The sequence below is a fragment of the Wolffia australiana genome, chromosome 16, assembly GCF_029677425.1.
Source record: "Wolffia australiana isolate 7733 chromosome 16, ASM2967742v1".
Lineage (NCBI taxonomy): Eukaryota > Viridiplantae > Streptophyta > Magnoliopsida > Alismatales > Araceae > Wolffia > Wolffia australiana.
In genome coordinates, this window is record NC_135850.1 from 8,478,443 (window position 1) to 8,499,825 (window position 21,383).

At 46.0% G+C, this 21,383-nt stretch overlaps 1 non-coding gene across 1 annotated transcript; it reads right to left on the reverse strand.

Annotated features, from left to right (window-relative positions):
• Positions 1 to 11,739: 11,739 nt before the first annotated feature.
• On the reverse strand, positions 11,740 to 11,848 carry LOC144714088 (small nucleolar RNA R71). Its single transcript, XR_013584242.1, has one exon. It is a non-coding gene; the product is annotated as a small nucleolar RNA R71 (small nucleolar RNA).
• Between the last annotated feature and the right edge of the window lie 9,535 nt (positions 11,849 to 21,383).

Sequence of the window (21,383 nt, forward strand, 5' to 3'; positions counted from 1 at the left end):
AGCTTCAATAAATCCTTAAAAATTCATATAATTAACAGAATATTAGGGAAAATCAGAAATTACTTGCAAACATTATTTTCATGCAAATATATGATAACAGCCCAATTTTAAGCTCTTTAAATGCATGAAATCATGCTAATAACATGAAATAAAGACCAAAATCAGGGTGTTATCAGTACTCTAGTCCCCATCTAGGTAGGATTACCCAGGCTCAGGTCCCAATTTTGCAACCCTAGCTGATAACATGCACTTTTCGTGCCTTATATGATCATATTTATATGTTTTGTGCATTAAATAACTCATACTTGCATGTTCTCAAGCTTAAAATGATTAAATGTATTTTAAGAACAAATTTCTGAGTTTTTTATATTTTAGGGATATTTCTAACAATCCAATCTAATAGAATATAGTATTTGAGACAAAATATGATTTTTTCTGGAATATTGTGACATTAAATTTGGAAATATATGATTTTCTAAGTCAAAGTATATATTTATACGTATGTTTTAGCATTTTATTTTATTTAATATAACATTTTCAGGATTTAAGCATTTTATGGCATAGGATGACGTGATGTGCTAACGCACAAACACGTTAGTGTAAAGAAAGAGGTTTTTTTTGTTTTTGTCCGTTTGTCATGTACATGTGGCACGGAATACGAAAAGCCATAGAATACAAAAAGCCACACAATACAACAAGGCACAGAATACGAAAAGCCATGGAATACAAAAAGCCACACAATACAACAAGTCACGGAATACGAAAAGCCATGGAATATGAAAAGCCATAGAATAACAAGTGCCTTTGACTTTTTAACAGGCACGACACCGATGACATTGATGAGGAGAGAGAAGAAAATAAAGGCTAGGATTCCTTCAACTTCAAAGGGCCATAACTTTTGATCTACTACTCCGAGTGAGCTGAAATTTTCACCATTGCTTTGTTTTCCCCTCCTTTTCCTATCTATACCCTCTGATCTATAAAAAGAGGCCTGGATCATTCTAAAATTCATCTTGAACTTGCTTCCTTCTTTTGTGGGCTGATTGAAAGATAGTGACTTTTGAGATCCATCAAGAGTGTTCTTGGTGTCTTGACTGAGTGGGAAGAAGCATTGGAGACGAGGGGAGCTTAACGGCACTCGTAAATCACCGTCATCCTTGTGGAACGTAAGGATCTAAGGTAAGTGTCTTCGCCTTATGTTTTATCTTTCCCATCACTATAGTTAACATAATTAGGGTTTATCATCAAACTTGCACTCTCATTTTACTCTCATTTCTTGTCTCTCCATACTCGCCATCGTACCAATCGATATCCAACCACTATCCTCATTCATACCATCATTCATCATCATATCCATCACAATCACTCACTTTTCTCTTTTGGTTAAGTTAACTTATAAATTACATAAATTTTATCGATATCACTAGCTAACATCCTCAAATCTTGTTTCTATCAATCTATTCGTCAATCATCACTAGTATGAGAAAATAATTCCTTAATCATCAATCCCCGTGGAGACGATCCATACTCATCACAAACTAAGTATTTTCAAGTACAGTTAAATATATTTTTATTGAATAATCTCAGTTACTAATGACAAATTTTAACCCTAAAGTTGAGTTTATCACTCACCCATTTCAGTCCATTGTTTCCGTGGTATGAACCTTCATAGCCACTTGTTAAGGTGTGAACATATTCATTATACCAGGGTATGCTAGGACACATGTATAGAAATAGATTTTTCTGAACCAATTCTAGAATTCATTCTAATTTAGAATCGGTCCACTTAAACAATCAATTTAGAATGGCGTATACTACAATAGTTTCCTCATTTTTGTGAAAGTGTCAGATAGTTGGCCATAAAAAAATGTCTGTACGTGAAAAAAAAAGTGGTATGATAATCCACATATAATTAGGAACAAACTGGGAAAAGCAAATAATATTAAGACACAACATACTATTCAATGCACATAATACTCTAATCTAAAACCGAGAAAGAAAATAATAACAAGGAATGAAACAAAATCATACGTGGAATAAAAAAACAAATGAGGAAAACATGAACACTCTTGTTCACAAGAACATAGGAAAACAAAGATGTTATGAAAACCCAAAAACTAAACACCCTCATCCTAGAAAAAACACTAACCGCAATGTAGAGAAGGGAATGTGAGGGACCAAATCGATGTCTATGAAAATTGATATCTCTGCCCAGTGGAACTCAAACAATATAAGGGAGAGTGTCTACTTTGTGTATCCATCCGGTAGTGTGTACCTAAATAGACAATCCAATGTGTACATAAGTCATTATCATATGAATGAGAGGATGAATGGAGCTCCCAAAGTCAAGGTACTGTCAAGTGTGATGCAGGATATCGTTGGTGACATCGTGCGGACGGTACCAAAATGATGCTCAAATACTGGGATGATAGTGGATGTCGTCGAAGACGTCATCCATGGGGTATGGATCTACGGAGATGGGACTACGTGATGCGAAGACTCCTAGATGGATGTACATGCAGGCCGTGACTTGTAGCATTCGCCAAGCTCTGGGCTCCAGGGCAGGCGACCGATGATGGTGACACTGACCTCCTGACCCTCGTTGAAGCGATGACGGTGTCTACGATGCCAAACGGACTGAGTCCATGGGTGCTCTCATCTAACGGACGGGCTCGACCGTTACCTAGGGAAAACACCCGGTAGATTCTCTTGTGTCTATTTATCCTCTCCCCTATTCTAACCCGAGCGCGGTAGAGTGGAATCAAAAGATATATGACAAAAGGATAATTAAACTAGCGTGCAAGGGAAGTGAGTTACTTCGGTGGGCGGAGTCAGTGGAGCTATGCTAGAGACGGGCACAGCGTACCTTGACTAGCAGCGTTGGCGCGGCTCAAGAGTAGTAACACAGGAGCGGAGGAGGAAGGGGATCGAGGAGGCGGGTGTAGTGACGATGGCGTGGTGGAGGCATGGGCAACACCCCGACAAGGGGCGCAGGCAGCGACGGCTTTAGGTAAGGCACGTGGGTGGCTACGGCTGTGGCGGCGATGTGGGTAGCAGGAAATTGATGGTGTGGGTGGTGGCGGAACGTCGGCCGCATGGGCAGTGGCAGCAGCAGTGGAGGCGCCGTGGCGGTGGCGGTGGTGATGACGGTGACAGCGGTGGTGACGACGGTGACACTGGTGGTGACGACGGTGACATTAGTGGTGACGACGGTGATAGCGGTGGGACGTCAATGGCATGTGCGACGGACAGTGGCAGCAGCAGCAGCGGCAATGGCGGGTGGTAGGCATCAGAGGCAACGTCAACAGCGTGGGCGACGACGGCGGCGGGCGGGCACCTCTGCGCAGGCAGCGACAGCGGTGTGCGCGATGACGCGTTGGCGGCGAAGCATTAGCAGCGTGGGCAGCGAGGGCAGCGAGACTTCAGTGGCACGGGCGGTGGCATGTTGGTGGCATGGGCGGAGGTACGTTAGCGAGCCGGGTGGCGACGATGCGGTTGGTAGTGGCGGTGGCGACGGTGACGCAGGCGCTGACGCCGGTGCGACGGTTGCAGGTGGTGGGCAGCGGTAGGGGTGGGGGTGGCGGCGGGCTGCATCCTCCCCTCTCCCTTCTCCTTTCCTCTCCTCCCTCCTCTCTTCTCTTCTTCTCCCTTTTCTTCTTCCTTTTTTTTTTGATCGGGAGTCTTTCCAAAAATTCAACTTAGACTTGAGTTTTAGGGCACCCATTCATCCGTTATGTAGGGATGGTAATGGGCCCCTTAAAAATGGTCCAACAAGGGTGCCCCGTATACCTTGGGGCCCCCTTAAAAACCAAGCACAGATACTAAATTTATAACTGAAGGTTCCAAAATGGCCGTGCAAGTGGATAAGGCCCAAAACTTATGAGCGATGAAGTGCTTTCGCCTCCCTCTTGGCGGGCCAATGTGGCAGAGACAGAGCCAGTGGCTGTTGCTGATGACGACATGGGCTTCGGCGTCATCCTTGATGGAGTGGGATCTTGATGGCGCAGCGCCGGATACGCCGTCAGAATCGCCACCCTCGGCCCCGACAGCACCTACTCCAGCACCGAATACGTCTTCGGATACGTCTTCGGAGATGCCACCGCCGCCCCTGACAGTGCCAGCCGTCTGCGTTCAGCCCGCCCGGCAAGCCAAGGCATCGTTTCGTGTTTCATTTCGTTCGTCGTCTTATGGATTGTGATGTCTTACTCATCGTCATAGCATGTACGGAGGGAAGGTTCGACCCTATAAGGATCCTCCCTCCTCGTCCCGGTTTCATCTTCGTCTCCTTTGATTTCCAGTTATCCCTATGTCCTAGGTCATAGGGTTATTTTGAGTTCACGTTTAGGCTATTTTGGTAAAAGGGCCCCCACATCCCCCCTCTATATAAAGGGAGGTTGGGTGCCCTAAGAGAAGGGACGATGTTATTTTTCCTATGAAAATTTGAACTTGATCTTTTGAAAGAGCAGTCTTCCCGTTGAGCTAGGGTTGCGCTTGGTGAAGAAGGAGCAGGGCGAGATGATTGATCGAGAAGGAAGGAGACCTGCCGAAGAGGAACCTCCCGACCAGCCGAGGTTGCTCGCCCTGCGCGGCCGGCTTCCCCGCGCTACCCCGCGCGTTCCCGCGCCGCGACGTGTTCCCGCGCCGGAGCTGCTCGACCTTGCATCCATGCTCTCTTCACGCCCCTCCCCGTCACTGGATCATCCCGTCTGGACTCGGCGCTGGAACTAACTCGACCTCTATTAGACCCACCCGCGCGAGGATCCCGCATAACTCAGCGTCGTTGACTACGCTGCCAGCTGTGGTTTCCCTCGATCGGCTGCCCGACAGGCTACTAACTTGATCTTTTGAAAGAGCAGTCTTCCGTTGAGCTAGGGTTGCGCTTGGTGAAGAAGGGGCAGGGCGAGATGATTGATCGAGAAGGAAGGAGACCTGCCGAAGAGGAACCTCCCGACCAGCCGAGGTTGCTCGCCCTGCGCGGCCGGCTTCCCCGCGCTACCCCGCGCGTTCCCGCGCCGCGACGTGTTCCCGCGCCGGAGCTGCTCGACCTTGCATCCAGGCTCTCTTCACGCCCCTCCCCGTCACTGGATCATCCCGTCCTGGACTCGGGCGCTGGAACTAACTCGACCTCTATTGCGACCCACCCGCGCCGAGGATCCCGCATAACTCAGCGTCGTTGACTACGCTGCCAGCCTGTGGTTTCCCTCATTGCGGCTGCCCGACAGGCTACTAACTTGATCTTTTGAAAGAGCAGTCTTCCGTTGAGCTAGGGTTGCGCTTGGTGAAGAAGGAGCAGGCGAGAAGATTGATCGAGAAGGAAGGAGACTGCCAAGAGGAACCTCCCGACCAGCCGAGGTTGCTCGCCCTGCGCGGCCGGCTTCCCCGCGCTACCCCGCGCGTTCCCGCGCCGCGACGTGTTCCCGCACCGGAGCTGCTCGACCTTGCATCCAGGCTCTCTTCACGCCCCTCCCCGTCACTGGATCATCCCGTCCTGGACTCGGGCGCTGGAACTAACTCGACCTCTATTGCGACCCACCCGCGCCCGAGGGATCCCCGCATAACTCAGCGTCGTTGACTACGCTGCCAGCCTGTGGTTTCCCTCTGACTGCGGCTGCCCGACAGGCTACTAACTTGATCTTTTGAAAGAGCAGTCTTCCCGTTGAGCTAGGGTTGCGCTTGGTGAAGAAGGAGCAGGGCGAGAAGATTGATCGAGAAGGAAGGAGACCTGCCGAAGAGGAACCTCCCGACCAGCCGAGGTTGCTCGCCCTGCGCGGCCGGCTTCCCCGCGCTACCCCGCGCGTTCCCGCGCCGCGACGTGTTCCCGCGCCGGAGCTGCTCGACCTTGCATCCAGGCTCTCTTCACGCCCCTCCCCGTCACTGGATCATCCCGTCCTGGACTCGGGCGCTGGAACTAACTCGACCTCTATTGCGACCCACCCGCGCCCGAGGGATCCCCGCATAACTCAGCGTCGTTGACTACGCTGCCAGCCTGTGGTTTCCCTCTGACTGCGGCTGCCCGACAGGCTACTAACTTGATCTTTTGAAAGAGCAGTCTTCCCGTTGAGCTAGGGTTGCGCTTGGTGAAGAAGGAGCAGGGCGAGAAGATTGATCGAGAAGGAAGGAGACCTGCCGAAGAGGAACCTCCCGACCAGCCGAGGTTGCTCGCCCTGCGCGGCCGGCTTCCCCGCGCTACCCCGCGCGTTCCCGCGCCGCGACGTGTTCCCGCGCCGGAGCTGCTCGACCTTGCATCCATGCTCTCTTCACGCCCCTCCCCGTCACTGGATCATCCCGTCCTGGACTCGGGCGCTGGAACTAACTCGACCTCTATTGCGACCCACCCGCGCTCGAGGATCCCGCATAACTCAGCGTCGTTGACTACGCTGCCAGCCTGTGGTTTCCTCATCGCGGCTGCCCGACAGGCTACTAACTTGATCTTTTGAAAGAGCAGTCTTCCCGTTGAGCTAGGGTTGCGCTTGGTGAAGAAGGAGCAGGGCGAGAAGATTGATCGAGAAGGAAGGAGACCTGCCGAAGAGGAACCTCCCGACCAGCCGAGGTTGCTCGCCCTGCGCGGCCGGCTTCCCCGCGCTACCCCGCGCGTTCCCGCGCCGCGACGTGTTCCCGCGCCGGAGCTGCTCGACCTTGCATCCATGCTCTCTTCACGCCCCTCCCCGTCACTGGATCATCCCGTCCTGGACTCGGGCGCTGGAACTAACTCGACCTCTATTGCGACCCACCCGCGCCCGAGGGATCCCCGCATAACTCAGCGTCGTTGACTACGCTGCCAGCCTGTGGTTTCCCTCTGACTACGGCTGCTCGACAGGCTACTAGCTGTCCCCGGGCTCGCGAGCGGCCTCCTGCAGACCCCGTAGACCCTTGGTCTGGTGACGCCGACTCGGCTTGGCTACACCCAGACGACGCCTAGTCTGCGACGCGTGCACGCCGCTGAGTGACCCGCCACTACCGGATTGCACCCGTACGCTGTGCCCTTCCGGGTCATGGGCCGACGACCAGTTGCCCTCCCTGGATAGTCGCCCTCTCGCCAGAGCCCTCGGCGTGGGTGATAAGCCTAAAAATGTACGTAAAATATGTCGTTGTTTGGGCTTTTAGACTTATGCAATAAAATTTATAATTTCCCTTAATCACTAAATATGAATATAGAGCAAGTAAGGGGTCGAACGACAGGGAGGCAGCAAATGAGAATTTTTATCCAATTTTAATAAATTAATTCAAGAATGAATTAATTTTGTAATTAATAAATCTTAAATATCCTCAATAATATTCTTTAATTAATCAAAATTAAGTAAAACTTAATTTTGATTTTTTAATATTTCTGTCAGAAAATTCAAGATAGGAATTTTATAATTTTAATCTCAGATTAATTCAGATTATTAATTTCCCAATTATTATAAATTTTAAAACAATTTAATGAATTAAAATTGGGAATTAAATAATCAAGAAAGAGATCTTTAAATTGGAGTTCAAGATAGATGAATTTTCGATTCAAATTTTATTTTTAGGTTTTTTTTATATATTAAATTAAATTCCTAAACAATAAAAATCGAAATCTAGAGAGAGAAACTAAACAAATTAACCTAGAGAGAGAGAGTGAAGAAATTGGGAAAAAAATTGAAATCCGACCCTAAATCAAAAATCTAATGAAGCAGAAATGTTTTAAGTTGATGTAGAATTAAGTATCAAAAACCAGATCTTGAATCGTAATCAAAATGAAGTGCTAATCTTATTCAAAACAAACTTCTAGGGCATGTACATTTCGCCCATGCCTTGGCGTTTTAGAATCGTTCAAGAAGATGATTGAAATACAAATCAGAGACTTACAAATTTGAGTTCAGAAGCAAGATCTGTCGACTTCAAGAATCCCGCATGTGTCCTTCCTGGCCAATTGCTTGGGGGAGATCATCCAAAAGTGAATTTCGCCCTTTTCCAGACCTCCATTTAAAGATCCAACCGTCTAGATTGTAGAGGAGGAAAAGACGAACCTACCCTCAAAATTTCAGCCCAATCGGACTTGTAAATCTCAAGATATCAAGATTTTAGTGAGGGTACCTGTCCTTGACTATGAAAATAGGTTGCTAGAAAATTTTAAAAAGGCCACTATGACTGTTACTGTAGAAGACATGCTTAGGTGTGCACCCTCTTTAAAGAAATACCTTAAGGATTCTTGCACTACTAGAAAACCTAGGGAAGTAGTGAAACTTTCAGAAAATGCATCGAGCATTTTGAATGCCATCCCTATCAAAATGAGAGATCCTAGAGCCCCTTTCATCACATGTGAAATTGGGGGAAAAATATTTTCAAATGTTTTACTAGATACCAGAGCGAGCAAAAGTATCATTCCAACAGCGTTGTACGAGTATGGATTTGGGAAACTAGAGGAGATCCATATGGACCTACTCCTAGCTGATGGGACGGTTAGGCAACCTGAAGGCAGGTTGACTGACGTCATGATCACTGTAGAAAACTGTGAAATCTCGGTAGATTTCATAGTGACTGATGTAAAGATATCGGGGAATATTAGCTTAGCTCCTATAATTCTAGGAAGACCATTCTTAGTCACAGCAAGGACAATTATGGATTGGGAGAAGGGGACTGTAGAATTCAAGATTGGAAAAGAGAGAGTTCAAATTGATATATCGAAAATGATGAAGTGCCCCTTAGGAAGCAACGAAGAATTAAATTTGTGTACAGAGGATGAAGGAGAGGTGGAAATTGTAAAGGAGTATTTATCGCATGTAGAAGGGAGAGAGCTAGATGATGAGATTATGGACTCTCCTTCAGTTGAGGTAGGCATAGAGTTAAAACCTCTACCTTCATCCCTCAAATATGCATATTTGGATGACAAGAAAACTTTACCTGTAATCATCTCTTCATCACTTACTAAAAAACAAGAAGATGAATTGCTCAAGGTACTTAGAGAGCATAAGGAGGCCATAGGTTGGACGTTTGATGACATTAAAGGAATTCCATCCTTGATTTGTGAACATAGGATCTTTTTGGAGGAGGAAGCTAGACCTTGTAGAGAGCATCAAAGGAGGCTTAATCCTTATATGAGAGAAGTCCTTGAGAAGGAAATATTGAAGTGGTTGAATGCAGGAATCATATATGCTATCTCCGATAGTAGATGGGTAAGCCCTGTACACATGGTTCCCAAAAAGTCAGGAGTCACTGTAGAAGTTAATGAAAAAGGAGAAGAAGTGCAGAAACACTTAACCACTGGATGGAGGGTATGCATCGACTATCGAAAGCTCAACAAAGCAACCAAGAAGGATCACTACCCACTACCCTTCATGGATCAAATATTGGAAAAACTATCGGGGCGGCAATTCTTTTGTTTTCTTGATGGATATTCAAGATATAACCAAGTGAACATCCATCCTGAAGATCAAGAGAAGACTACTTTCACTAGTCCTGTGGGCACATACGCCTTTAGGCGTATGCCCTTCAGGTTATGTAATGCACCCGCCACATTCCAGCGATGCATGAATGCACTTTTCTCCGATCTAGTGAGAGAATGTTTAGAAATCTTCATGGATGATTTTTCCATCTTTGGATCTAGATATGAGAACTGCCTCCTAAGTCTCACCAACGTATTAAAGAGATGCATTGAATCCAACCTCGTATTAAGTTGGGAAAAATCTCATTTCATGGTGCAGGAGGGAGTGGTGGTGGGTCACATGGTAAGCAACCGTGGACTGGAAGTGACAAGGCCAAGATCGAAATCATTCAGGACCTTCCACCTTGATGACTCTCAATAAGTCATCAAATATTTAGACTTTTAAGCATTAAAGCATCAAGAATATCTAGTTAATTCATGTGAGTTGTCATGCATATGCATTATTTCATAAAATTACTAACCCCACTTGATTCTTCGAATCAAGTGGATTATATTTGACATTTTTTGGTTAGTAAGTTCAGAAACAGGTTAAGACAACCAAGGAGGACGTCAAGGATCAACAGGAGCTAGCGAAATCTCACAGAAGAAGAAAATTCCGAAAATGCCCCTGGGCATGTGTTAAGAGAAACTTGTAAATACTCTCTTGAGAGTTCACTTTGAAATGGTCCAGAATTTTCCCTAAGGAAGCTAGGGCTTGTTGAAGAAGAATTTCTACAGACCCTCCAAGACTGCTGAGCATTGGAGCTGGGAGAGAGCAAACTGAGGCATACCTGCTCAAGAAGATCGTCGACTCGCCAGGCACGGGGTGACATGAAGTCGGTGTGATTGCGTTGGTTCAGTTTGTACTCCTCTCCCTCTTAGACAATCTCAGTTGGGGCTGAAGAATCCTACAAGGTTCTTCAGCATTTCCCAATCAGAGTTGTTTGGTTTTTAATTCGAAGATTTTCTTGTCGTTTAGAGTTCATTTTCTTTTCCCTCTTAGGTGTTTGATTTCATCCTCATTTCAACCCACAATGCTCAATCGATTCTCTACATAGCATTCTCTCAGGTTTCGTTCAGGCAGGTAGAGCATAGCGGGGGCGGCCAAGGTTTCTGTGCGCAGGATCGACCTGCACACAGCCGCCCGTGCGTGAGAACCCCGCGCGCGAGCAGCACCGTGCGCAGGGATCCCGCACACAAGCTACGCCCGCGCGCAGGCTGCACCGGCTCGCAGCAATAGCCGCGCGCAGGACAAGCCCGCGCGCAGGCCACGCTTGCGCGCAGCTGCTGCCGCGAGTGAGCACACCCCTGCACACAGGGCACCGCCTGTGCGCAGGGTGCTTGTTCTTTTGCCCCAAAGAACAAAAGCAGTACCGTCAACAAGAAAATTCTTGCTGACGGTTCTGCCCATTCCAGTCCTTAAGAACGCTATTTATAAACCTAACTAGAAACAATCTAACTAAAGAATTAGTTGAATCAATATTTGGAAAGTATCTCTGTGATTTGACTGAAGAATTCTTTACAGAGATTAACACTCAGAGTTAGAAAATTAAATAGACTGATTTGCTGGAAAGAAATTCTGTGCTTCCTTTACCGTCTCCCTGTGGATCGACCCTCACTCGCCTTGAGCTGTGAGGTTATAAATTTGTTGTATAAGCTCAATCCTCACACTCAACAACTGATAACTAACCAGTAAAATCACCTAAAAATCGAGTTGATCAACTGGCGCCGTTGCCGGGGAGCACAGTATTACAGTAGAATTATCATTTATGTGTTTTCAGTTATCTTCAACTCCTCCTAAAGCTACAGGGTTTGAAATCCTCAGCTTATAGTCTTTCTAATTCTCTGCTGAAGTTCTATGGTAGTGACACGTTCGAGAGCTGGTGAAAGATCTACAGAGAACATTGCACGTGATGCAACTCGATATTCTACAGTTACGGAATCTGAAATTCAGCAGGAAATAATGGCAGAAGAGAGACATCAGCAGAATGAGAGAAGGACGACAATGCTGGACAGGTCGACACCGTCGGGTAGCCTGCAACAAACCGATGTCAACCTGAACATAGGTGAAGGTATTTTATTTAGATATGATAATGCTTTGATTAACTCTTCAACTGAATTTAACGGACTACCTACACAGAATCCTTTAGAATTCCTAGATGATTTTCATATTAGATGTTCTTCTCAAAACGTTCCTGGACTATCTACGCAAATCTTGAAAATGAAGTATTTTCCTCTTACCTTAAAAGATAAAGCATTTTCATGCTATTGCAATTTAGGAATCACGTTCAACTCTTGGGAAGAGATGCAAGGAAAATTTCTGCAGAATTTTTACCCTCTCTCCAAAACTAATTTTTACTGAAGAGAAATTCATAACTTTCATCCCCATGAAAGTGAGGCTTTTAGTGAGTCATGGGAGAGGTTCAATGACTTGCTGAGGAAATGTCCTCATCATGGAATTGAACATTGTCAGTTAGCCCAGATTTTCTATGAATCTTTATCAGATTTCATGAAAAATAAGGTTAACTTAGCCTCCGGGGGAACTTTCTATACCGCATATGAGGATGAAGTGTTTGATATTTTGGAGAGAGTTGCAGAAACTGACCTGCAGGAGATTGGAGCAAGTCATAATGGGAGGAACCTGCAGCCCAAGAGAGCAGGACTTCTACAAGTTAATGCTAAGGAGGGCGAGCTGCAAGCGGGTTTAAGAGAAACCAACCAGAAATTGGAGGAGCTCACCTCCACCTTGAAGAACGTTTTCTTAGGTAACTCCCCCATCGTTAAGGCCAAAATTTGCTCTCTTTGTTTCAGCAGGGAACATGAAGACAGAGCCTGCCAAGCCATGGAAGAAGAGGTGAAAGCCTTCAACCAACCACAGAAACCATGGGCAGGGCAAAAGAGGCCGAATTTTCAAAATGGAGAGACCTTCCACCAAGGGAGTAAGCCGGCAGCTCAACCTCCATTCCAACAAAGACAGCAGTTCCAGTCCAGGCCCCAGCAGCAGTATCAGGTTCCCTCTCACAACCAACCTGATTTTTTTAAAATTCACCCCCGTCATTTCAGATATGATAGAGAAGCAAAACCAAAAGTTGCGAGCGGAGATGGAGATGCGGATGCAGGTCATGATGGAATTTCAGACGAAGCAGATGTTGGAATCCCAGGAACAAATGAGGAAGCTGTTGGAGCGCTTTAGGCCTGCACCTTCTGAACACCAAGGTATAATTACAGAACTCCCTTGCACACTCCACTCATGATGAGATGAATGGAGAAGATCCTGAAGTTCTGGCAATCTCAAAGTTGAGAAATGGAAAGGAACTTCAGGACCCTTATCAGAATTCTGGAGAGAATTCTAGGAAGGGGAATGAGCCAAGAGAGGAAGAAGGAGAGGATCTTCCCTACGCGGAAGAATCTCTACCTTCTACAAGTGGGCAAGATGTTCCTTACCCTTCAGCTTTGAATAGAAAAAAACCTGTCTTTGATTATGAACATAGGTTATTAGAGAATTTTAAAAGAGCCACCATGACTGTTACTGTAGAAGACATGCTTAGGTGTGCACCATCCCTAAAGAAATACCTTAAGGATGCTTGCACCACTAGGAAGCCTGGGGAAGTAGTTAAACTTTCTGAGAATGCCTCTAGCATTTTGAATGCCATCCCTATCAAAATGAGAGATCCCGGAGCCCCTTTCATTACATGTGAAATACGAGGAAACACATTTTCTAAAGTTTTATTAGATACGGGAGCAAGCATAAGTATCATTCCAACAGCCTTATACGAGGAGTGTGGGTTTGGAGAGTTGGAGGAAATACATATGGACTTACTCCTAGCTGACGGAACTGTTAGGCAACCTGAGGGAAGGTTAACTGATGTCATAATCACTGTAGAGAACTGTGAAATACCTGTAGATTTTATAGTGACTGATGTGAAGATATCGGGGAACATTAGCTTAGGTCCTATAATCTTAGGAAGACCATTCTTAGTCACGGCGAAAACAATTATGGATTGGGAGAAGGGGACTGTAGAATTTAAGATTGGGAAATAGAGAGTTCAAATTGACATATCAAAAATGATGAAGTGCCCCTTAGGAAGCAATGAAGAATTAAAACTGTGTACAGAAGATGAAGGAGAGGAGGAAGTGATAAAGGAATATGTCTCACATGTAGAGGGTAGAGAGCTAGATGAAGAGATCATGGACTCCCTTCAGTGGAGGTAGGCCTAGAACTAAAACCTTTACCCTCATCCCTCAAATATGCATATGTCTAGATGAGAAGAAAACCCTACCTGTAATCATTTCTTCATCACTAACTCCTAAACAGGAAGGATACTTGCTCCTGGTACTTAGAGAGCATAAGAATGCCATAGGTTGGACGTTTGATGATATTAGAGGAATTCCATCTTCAATATGTGAACATAGGATATTTTTGGAAGAGGAATCTAGACCTTGTAGAGAGCATCAAAGAAGGCTCAACCCTTACATGAGAGAAGTCCTTGAGAAAGAGATTTTAAAGTGGTTAAATGCAGGAATTATATACGCTATCTCCGATAGTAGGTGGGTGAGTCCCGTACACATGGTTCCAAAGAAGTCTGGAGTGACAGTAGAAGTGAATGAAAAAGGGGAGGAGGTGCAGAAGAGATTAACCACGGGATGGAGGGTGTGCATCGACTATAGGAAATTAAACAAAGCGACCAAGAAAGATCATTATCCACTACCCTTCATGGATCAAATACTAGAAAAACTGTCAGGGCAACAATATTTCTGTTTTCTAGATGGTTATTCAGGATACAACGAAGTGAATATTCATCCACATGACCAAGAGTAAATGACCTTCATGAGTCCTGTAGGGACATACGCCTTTAGGCGTATGCCCTTCGGGCTATGTAATGCTCCCGCCACATTTCAGCGATGTATGAATGCACTCTTCTTCGATTTGGTGGGAGAGTGTTTAGAAATCTTTATGGACAATTTTTCTGTATTTGGATCTACCTTTGAAAACTGCCTCCTAAGCCTCACCAAAGTATTAAAGAGGTGCATTGAGTCCAACCTTGTCCTAAGTTGGGAAAAATCTCATTTCATGGTGCAGGAGGGAGTAGTGCTGGGCCACATGGTAAGCAACCGTGGATTGGAAGTGGACAAGGCCAAGATCGAAATCATCCAGGGCCTTCCACCTCCAACCAACCTAAAAACCCTTAGGGGTTTCCTCGGCCATGCGGGTTTCTATAGACGTTTTATTCTCGACTTTGCTAAAATTTCTAAACCTCTCACAAATCTTTTATCGTCTAAGAACAATGATTTTGAACTAACACTAGAAGCTAAAAATGCATTTGATAAATTGAAAGACGCTTTAGTAAATGCGCCTATCTTGCAAGGGCCCGATTGGACCCCTCCTTTTGAACTAATGTGCGATGCTTCTGTTTTTGCAGTAGGTGCAGTGTTAGGTCAACGAATTGACAAGAAACCCGTGGTCATCTACTACGCCAGCAGAACCTTAGTCGACGCACAACTGAATTATACCACCACCGAGAAGGAGCTGTTAGCTATTATTTTTGCATTAGAAAAGTTAAGGTCTTATTTACTAGGTAGTAAGGTTACTGTTTTTTCTGATCATGCAGCTATTAGATATTTGTTAACAAAGAAGGAGGCCAAACCTAGGCTTATTAGATGGGTGCTTTTATTACAGGAGTTTGATTTGGAAATCAATGATAAGAGAGGGTGTGAGAATGTAGTAGCCGATCACCTCTCCCGAATCATAGGCGCCCAACCTGAACTAATAAATGATGCATTTCCTGATGAACACGTCCTAACCGCACAAGGAACATTGGTTCCTTGGTACACGCATATTGTCAATTTTCTTGTTGCAGGAAAAATTCCTACAGGTTGGACATCCCACGAGAGAAAGAAGCTGCTGAAAGATGCAAGATTTTATTTCTGGGAAGATCCGGAGCTGTTTCACCAAGGGCAAGACCAAGTCTTGAGGAGGTGCGTCCCCGAGAACGAGCAACGAAGCATTCTGAAATTCTGTCATGCAAAGCCCGGAGGAGGACACTACTCAGCGAAGGTAACAACACATAAAATTGTCGAATCGGGTTTCTTTTGGCCTACCTTATTTCAAGACGGCCAAAAATTTTACAATACCTGTTTAGCATGCCAAGCCTCCATCAATATAAACAAGAATGATAGAATGCCCTTACAACCCATCCTAGAAGTAGAAATTTTTGATCTATGGGGAATTGATTTTATGGGTTCTTTTCCTAACTCTCATGGATATGAGTATATCTTGATGGCTGTCGATTATGTCTCCAAATGGGTAGAAGCCATTCCCTCCAAAACCAATGACAGTAAGGTAGTGACCAATTTTATTGAGAAAAATATTTTCTATAGATATGGATGCCCACGAGCCATCATTAGCGATGGAGGTTCCCATTTTACAAATTACAACTTTAGGAACCTCAAGAATTTTGGTGTCCATCATCGAGTCACTACCCCCTATCACCCTCAAGCCAATGGCCAAGTCGAATTGTGCAATAGAGAAGTCAAGAAGATCTTGAGAAAAATAGTGCGTCCTGATGGTAAAGATTGGTCTAGGAAGCTAGACGAGGCATTATGGGCCTATAGGACAGCCTACAAAACCCCTCTAGGCATGTCCCCATTTCGACTTATTTTTGGGAAGGCATGCCACCTACCTCTTGAGCTAGAACACAAAGCCCTTTGGGCTATTAGAAAGCTCAATCTGGAACTAGATAAAGCCGGCAAACATAGACTTCTTCAGTTGAATGAATTGGAAGAAGTACGAAATGAGGCTTATGAAAATTCGAGAATTTACAAGGACAAAATGAAAATGTTTCATGATAAAAGCTTAAGGAGAAGAGTCTTTGTAGAAAACCAGAAAGTATGGCTTTACAACTCTAGGTTGAAACTCTTCCCAGGGAAATTGAAAACTAGATGGGATGGCCCCTTTATTGTCCAACAAGTGTTTGAGAACGGTGCGGTCACAATCTTAGATCCTACATCTCAAAAGCATTTCACTGTTAATGGGCAACGGCTCAAACCTTATTTAGAAGAGGAAGATCTACAAAGCCCCATGAATATCACTTTAGAGAAACCACCGCATGGTAGCAGCATGATCTGATTCGTATTTTTGTTTCCTTTCTTACTCTCTCTGTTTGTTATTTGGTTCTGTTTTGGATTCCTTCGTTTTTGTTTGCGCCTTCATGTGCAGCCAGTCCTATCCAAGCTCACCTACACCGTAAATGGACAACTCGAATGCCGGTAGCCGCTCTCCATTCCATGGTTTGATCTCCATTTCCCCTTACTCTTATTTACTTCCTGTCATGTAGGAACGTGTCTTTTTTATGGGGGGAGGGGGGGAATTAGAGTCGCATGCATACCTACTCTATCATCCATGAATTTTTTTTCGTTTTGCATCCACCAAACCATGGATATTTGATGATCCTAGAAGATGCTTGTACAATGATACGCATGATAATTAGGCTCTGTTCAAAGGTGTAGAAGTGAAAGACTGGCCAATTAGGGAATCCTAGGTGAAATAGGCCTAGCTAGGTGCACAATGATCCTACTATTCACACTCGCATATCTTATCACCATATTTTTCTCATCTGGCCATCCACCTCAGGTTGAGTTAGCACTTACATGCACGAAATTTTTAGCTTTAGTAGACAGTAGGGTTAGTGTTGGTTCATTGGCAATATTATTATGATGTGAGTGAAGCTCCCTGAATCAAGAGGGATACAAAACTTCTTCGGGGGAATAAGCTGCCGGTCTACTAAGGACGGCACATGGGTAGTGGATAAGCGCCACCAAAATGCAAAGTGAAAGCTGCATTGCGCAAAACAAGCATAAGCTTGCATCGTAAGCAACCAAAGTTGATTGTCATCAAACATGACCAACAAGCAGCAAATGTTAGTGAAAATAAAGGTGGAAAAGCTGTCTCCCATGTGTTTGAGCCGATGCTACTATAGCCATAGTACTGAGCTAGCACTAGCACCGCTCTCTACGCCTCGTTCAGTAGTGCGCTTGGGGTGTTGACTCAACCTTACTCCATATACTATGTATTTACTATATGTACTTCGTAAATCAGAAGTACACTTAGTTGAGGTAGAAGGGCTGAAATAGATGCTAAGTTTTCTCCCAAGTTGGTCAAGTTCAATTGGTGAAGACACTCCTTGAAATGAGCATGAGTCAAAGTTATCAAAAGTCGAAAGTCAACTAGAGATCGTCATTTATTCTCACTTGCATTTCATTACTAAGGGACTAGCAATGATCTAAGTTGGGGGGTGTTTGATGACTCTCAATAAGTCATCAAATATTTAGACTTTTAAGCATTAAAGCATCAAGAATATCTAGTTAATTGATGTGAGTTGTCATGCATATGCATTATTTCATAAAATTACTAACCCCACTTGATTCTTCGAATCAAGTGGATTATATTTGACATTTTTTGGTTAGTAAGTTCAGAAACAGGTTAAGACAACCAAGGAGGACGTCAAGGATCAACAGAAGCTGGCGAAATCTCAAAGAAGAAAAAATTCAAAAAATGCCCCTGGGCATGTGTTAAGAGAAACCTATAAATACTCTCTTGAGAGTTCACTTTGAAATGGTCCAGAATTTTCTCTAAGGAAGCTAGGGCTTGGAGAAGAAGGTTTTTTGCAGACCCTCCAAGGTTGATGAGCATTGGAGCTGGGAGAGAGCAAACTGAGGCATACCTGCTCAAGAAGATCGTCGACTCGCTAGACACGGGGTGACACGAAGTCGGTGTGATTGCGTTAGTTCAGTTTGTACTCCTCTCCCTTTTAGACAATCTCAGTTGGGGCTGAAGAATCCTGCAAGGTTCTTCAGCGTTTCCCAATCAGAGTTGTTTGGTTTTTAATTCAAAGATTTTCTTGTCGTTTAGAGTTCATTTTCTTTTCCCTCTTAGGTGTTTGATTTCATCCTCATTTCAACCCACAATGCTCAATCGATTCTCTACATAGCCTTCTCTCAGGTTTCGTTCAGGCAGGTAGAGCATAGCGGGGGCGGCCAAGGTTTCTGTGCGCAGGATCGACCTGCACACAGCCGCCCGTGCGTGAGAACCCCGCGCGCGAGCAGCACCGTGCGCAGGGATCCCGCGCACAAGCTACGCCCGCGTGCAGGCTGCGCCGGCGCACAGCAATAGCCGCGCGCAGGACAAGCCCGCGCGCAGGCCACGCCCGCGCGCAGCTGCTGCCGCGAGTGAGCAAACCCCTGCACATAGGGCACCGCTTGTGCGCAGGGTGCTTGTTCTTTTGCCCCAAAGAACAAAAGCAGTACCGTCAACAAGAAAATTCTTGCTGACTGTTCTGCCCATTCCAGTCCTTAAGAACGCTATTTATAAACCTAACTAGAAACAATCTAACTAAAGAATTAGTTGAATCAATATTTGGAAAGTATCTCTGTGATTTGATTGAAGAATTCTTTACAGAGATTAACACTCAGAGTTAGAAAATTAAATAGACTGATTTGCTGGAAAGAAATTCTGTGCTTCCTTTACCGTCTCCCTATGGATCGACCCTCACTCGCCCTAAGCTGTGAGGTTATAAATTTGTTGTATAAGCTCAATCCTCACACTCATCAACTGATAAATAACCAGTAAAATCACCTAAAAATCGAGTTTATCAGTCGTCTACTTGGTCAAGAGGGTCATTGGGAGTTTGATTTAGGGTCAATATCTTCCCCTTGATCGGCGAGGTCTTCTTCCTTGCTTGTAAATGACTGAGTCTTGCTCATTCGACGTTTTCTTCATCGTCATATATTCATATCATTCACAAAATTATTCATCAAATTCTTGTGGCGTAATACGATCCGATTGATTCTGGCCGATCGTATTACATCATATTTGTATTAGAGCCGGTCATGTCAGCTCTTGCTTAACACGGTCGGTAGCATATTACTAAAGAAATTTTATTGAATCGTGCACGTCATTATTTTGAAAATCATTTACATCATATTGTGCACATCATATTGGTTCATCTGCATTATACACGTCATAGCATTTCATCCATCACGTGCATACCATTAGAACATTTCTAGGTTGTGGATGGTTGACCATAGGATGGTTCGTACACAAGCCCAATGTCGTGATACCGACTACCTTGAACGTGACGACGATCATGAACATGATCTCGTCATAGCTGCTCCTCTACTAGAGGATCCATTAGGCGAACTATTACCCACAGAACCCGTGGAGAACGAAGAGGTACCGTTACCTCCTCCACCACCTAGGGAACCTGCCACACGGGTCACGAGGCCTCCAGCTGAAGCGGCGGCACCGGCATATTGAGCATCCAAAGACCGGCGATCTTCTACCGCTGCCCCTACTCGTAGGGCATCGGTTGTCGAACCCTATGACGACCCCTCGGCTAACAAGGTTCCCCAGCGTCTGGGTAAGGCTCCTATGCAGGAGCCTCTCGTCTAGGCCTACCGATCGTGAGATTCCGAGGCGCCACTGCCACGCCACCCTCAAGCTGAAGACTGGGAGTACGACCGCGGCGATCGACGACGATCCCCTCCTCGGGAGGAGAGACCAGCTCCACGTCACTACAAGGAACGTTTCTATCCATCGGATAGGAACTATTACCCTCCCGAGAACCGGAGTTCTTGGCGTCATGATTACCGTGAGTATCCCGATGACGGGGTTCCCAACCCCAACCGCATACCAGTGCAGAATGTGCCGCACTACTCATCCCGGGCGGGTAGCCCGTGGCAGCCACCCGTCACCCGTCGACCGGATGTCGTCACTCATGGTGACAGCTCCGCTTACCCACCACACTACCCGACTGCACCCACTCATGCCCGGACCCATACGAGGAGGCCTCGGCTCCACCCCGAACGGCGCCGAGATACACTGTGGATTACGACCGCCCCCCACATCGGGATTATCCCCCCAAGGATTTGTCTTGACCTAGGAGGCCCACGGCATATTCTCCTCGCCGGGAACATGCTTATCCAGCACACTCCCCGTCACCACCGAGACGACCTCATCCCGACGGATACCCAGAGGAGTGGCCACCCTATCACCCGGCACCTCGCCGAGACATTTACTACGAGGATCGACCGGACCATGCCTACCCGCGGGATGCACCCCGCCGCCCATCGGCTCGTCGTCACGAGGACGAGCATGAGCGGCGTCGAGAGGTGCATCGCGCCATGAGCCAAAAGAGCATAAGGATTGAGGTGCCCATCTTTGAAGGGTCACGGAACCCAAAGGATTATACGGATTGGGAGTCAGACCTGGAAAGTTATTTCCAGTGGTACGACATGGATGACGACTTATGTGTAGCATACGCCGAGGTTCGACTTGGAGGTCAAGCTAAAATCTTTTGGAAGAACGAGAAGGAGGCGGCCCGACGACGAGGAGATCCTCCTTTCTCATGGGAGGAGATGTCACGAAAGTTAAAGGATAAATAAATCCCAAAACTTTACATGTCCCGTCTCATGTTAAAGTGGATGGATCTCAAACAAGGAAAATGCAAGGTCTCCGACTACATCAAGGAGTTTGAGGAGTACCGAATGCGATGTAAATTTGTGGACAGCCCTCAAATTCAAATCGCATTCTTCGTACATGGACTCCGCCCTGACCTGGGGGCTCGAGTGCTGGAGCAGAACCCTTCGACCGTTGACCTTGCTTACAGCCTCATTGAGAGCAACGAGCTCAGTCACGACGACGTCGTGTCGACTACCTCCTTGGCACCCCGACCAGCTCAGTCGTCAGCAGCATCCATGACGACCCGTAACACCGCCGCTTGGAACTGGAGTAGTACCACCACTCCCCGACCCTCAGCCCTGCCAGCGATGCCGGTCCCGGCACCTACGCCACCCACACCATCAGCCATCTCTACGGCTAGAGCCCCGAATGCTCCCCGCGAGCCGATTCAGTGCTTTAAGTGTAAAGGATTTGGGCATCGATGAACTGATTGCCCCACCCTCATGGTTATGGACATACACGGGCAGCCGGTGGAGGATC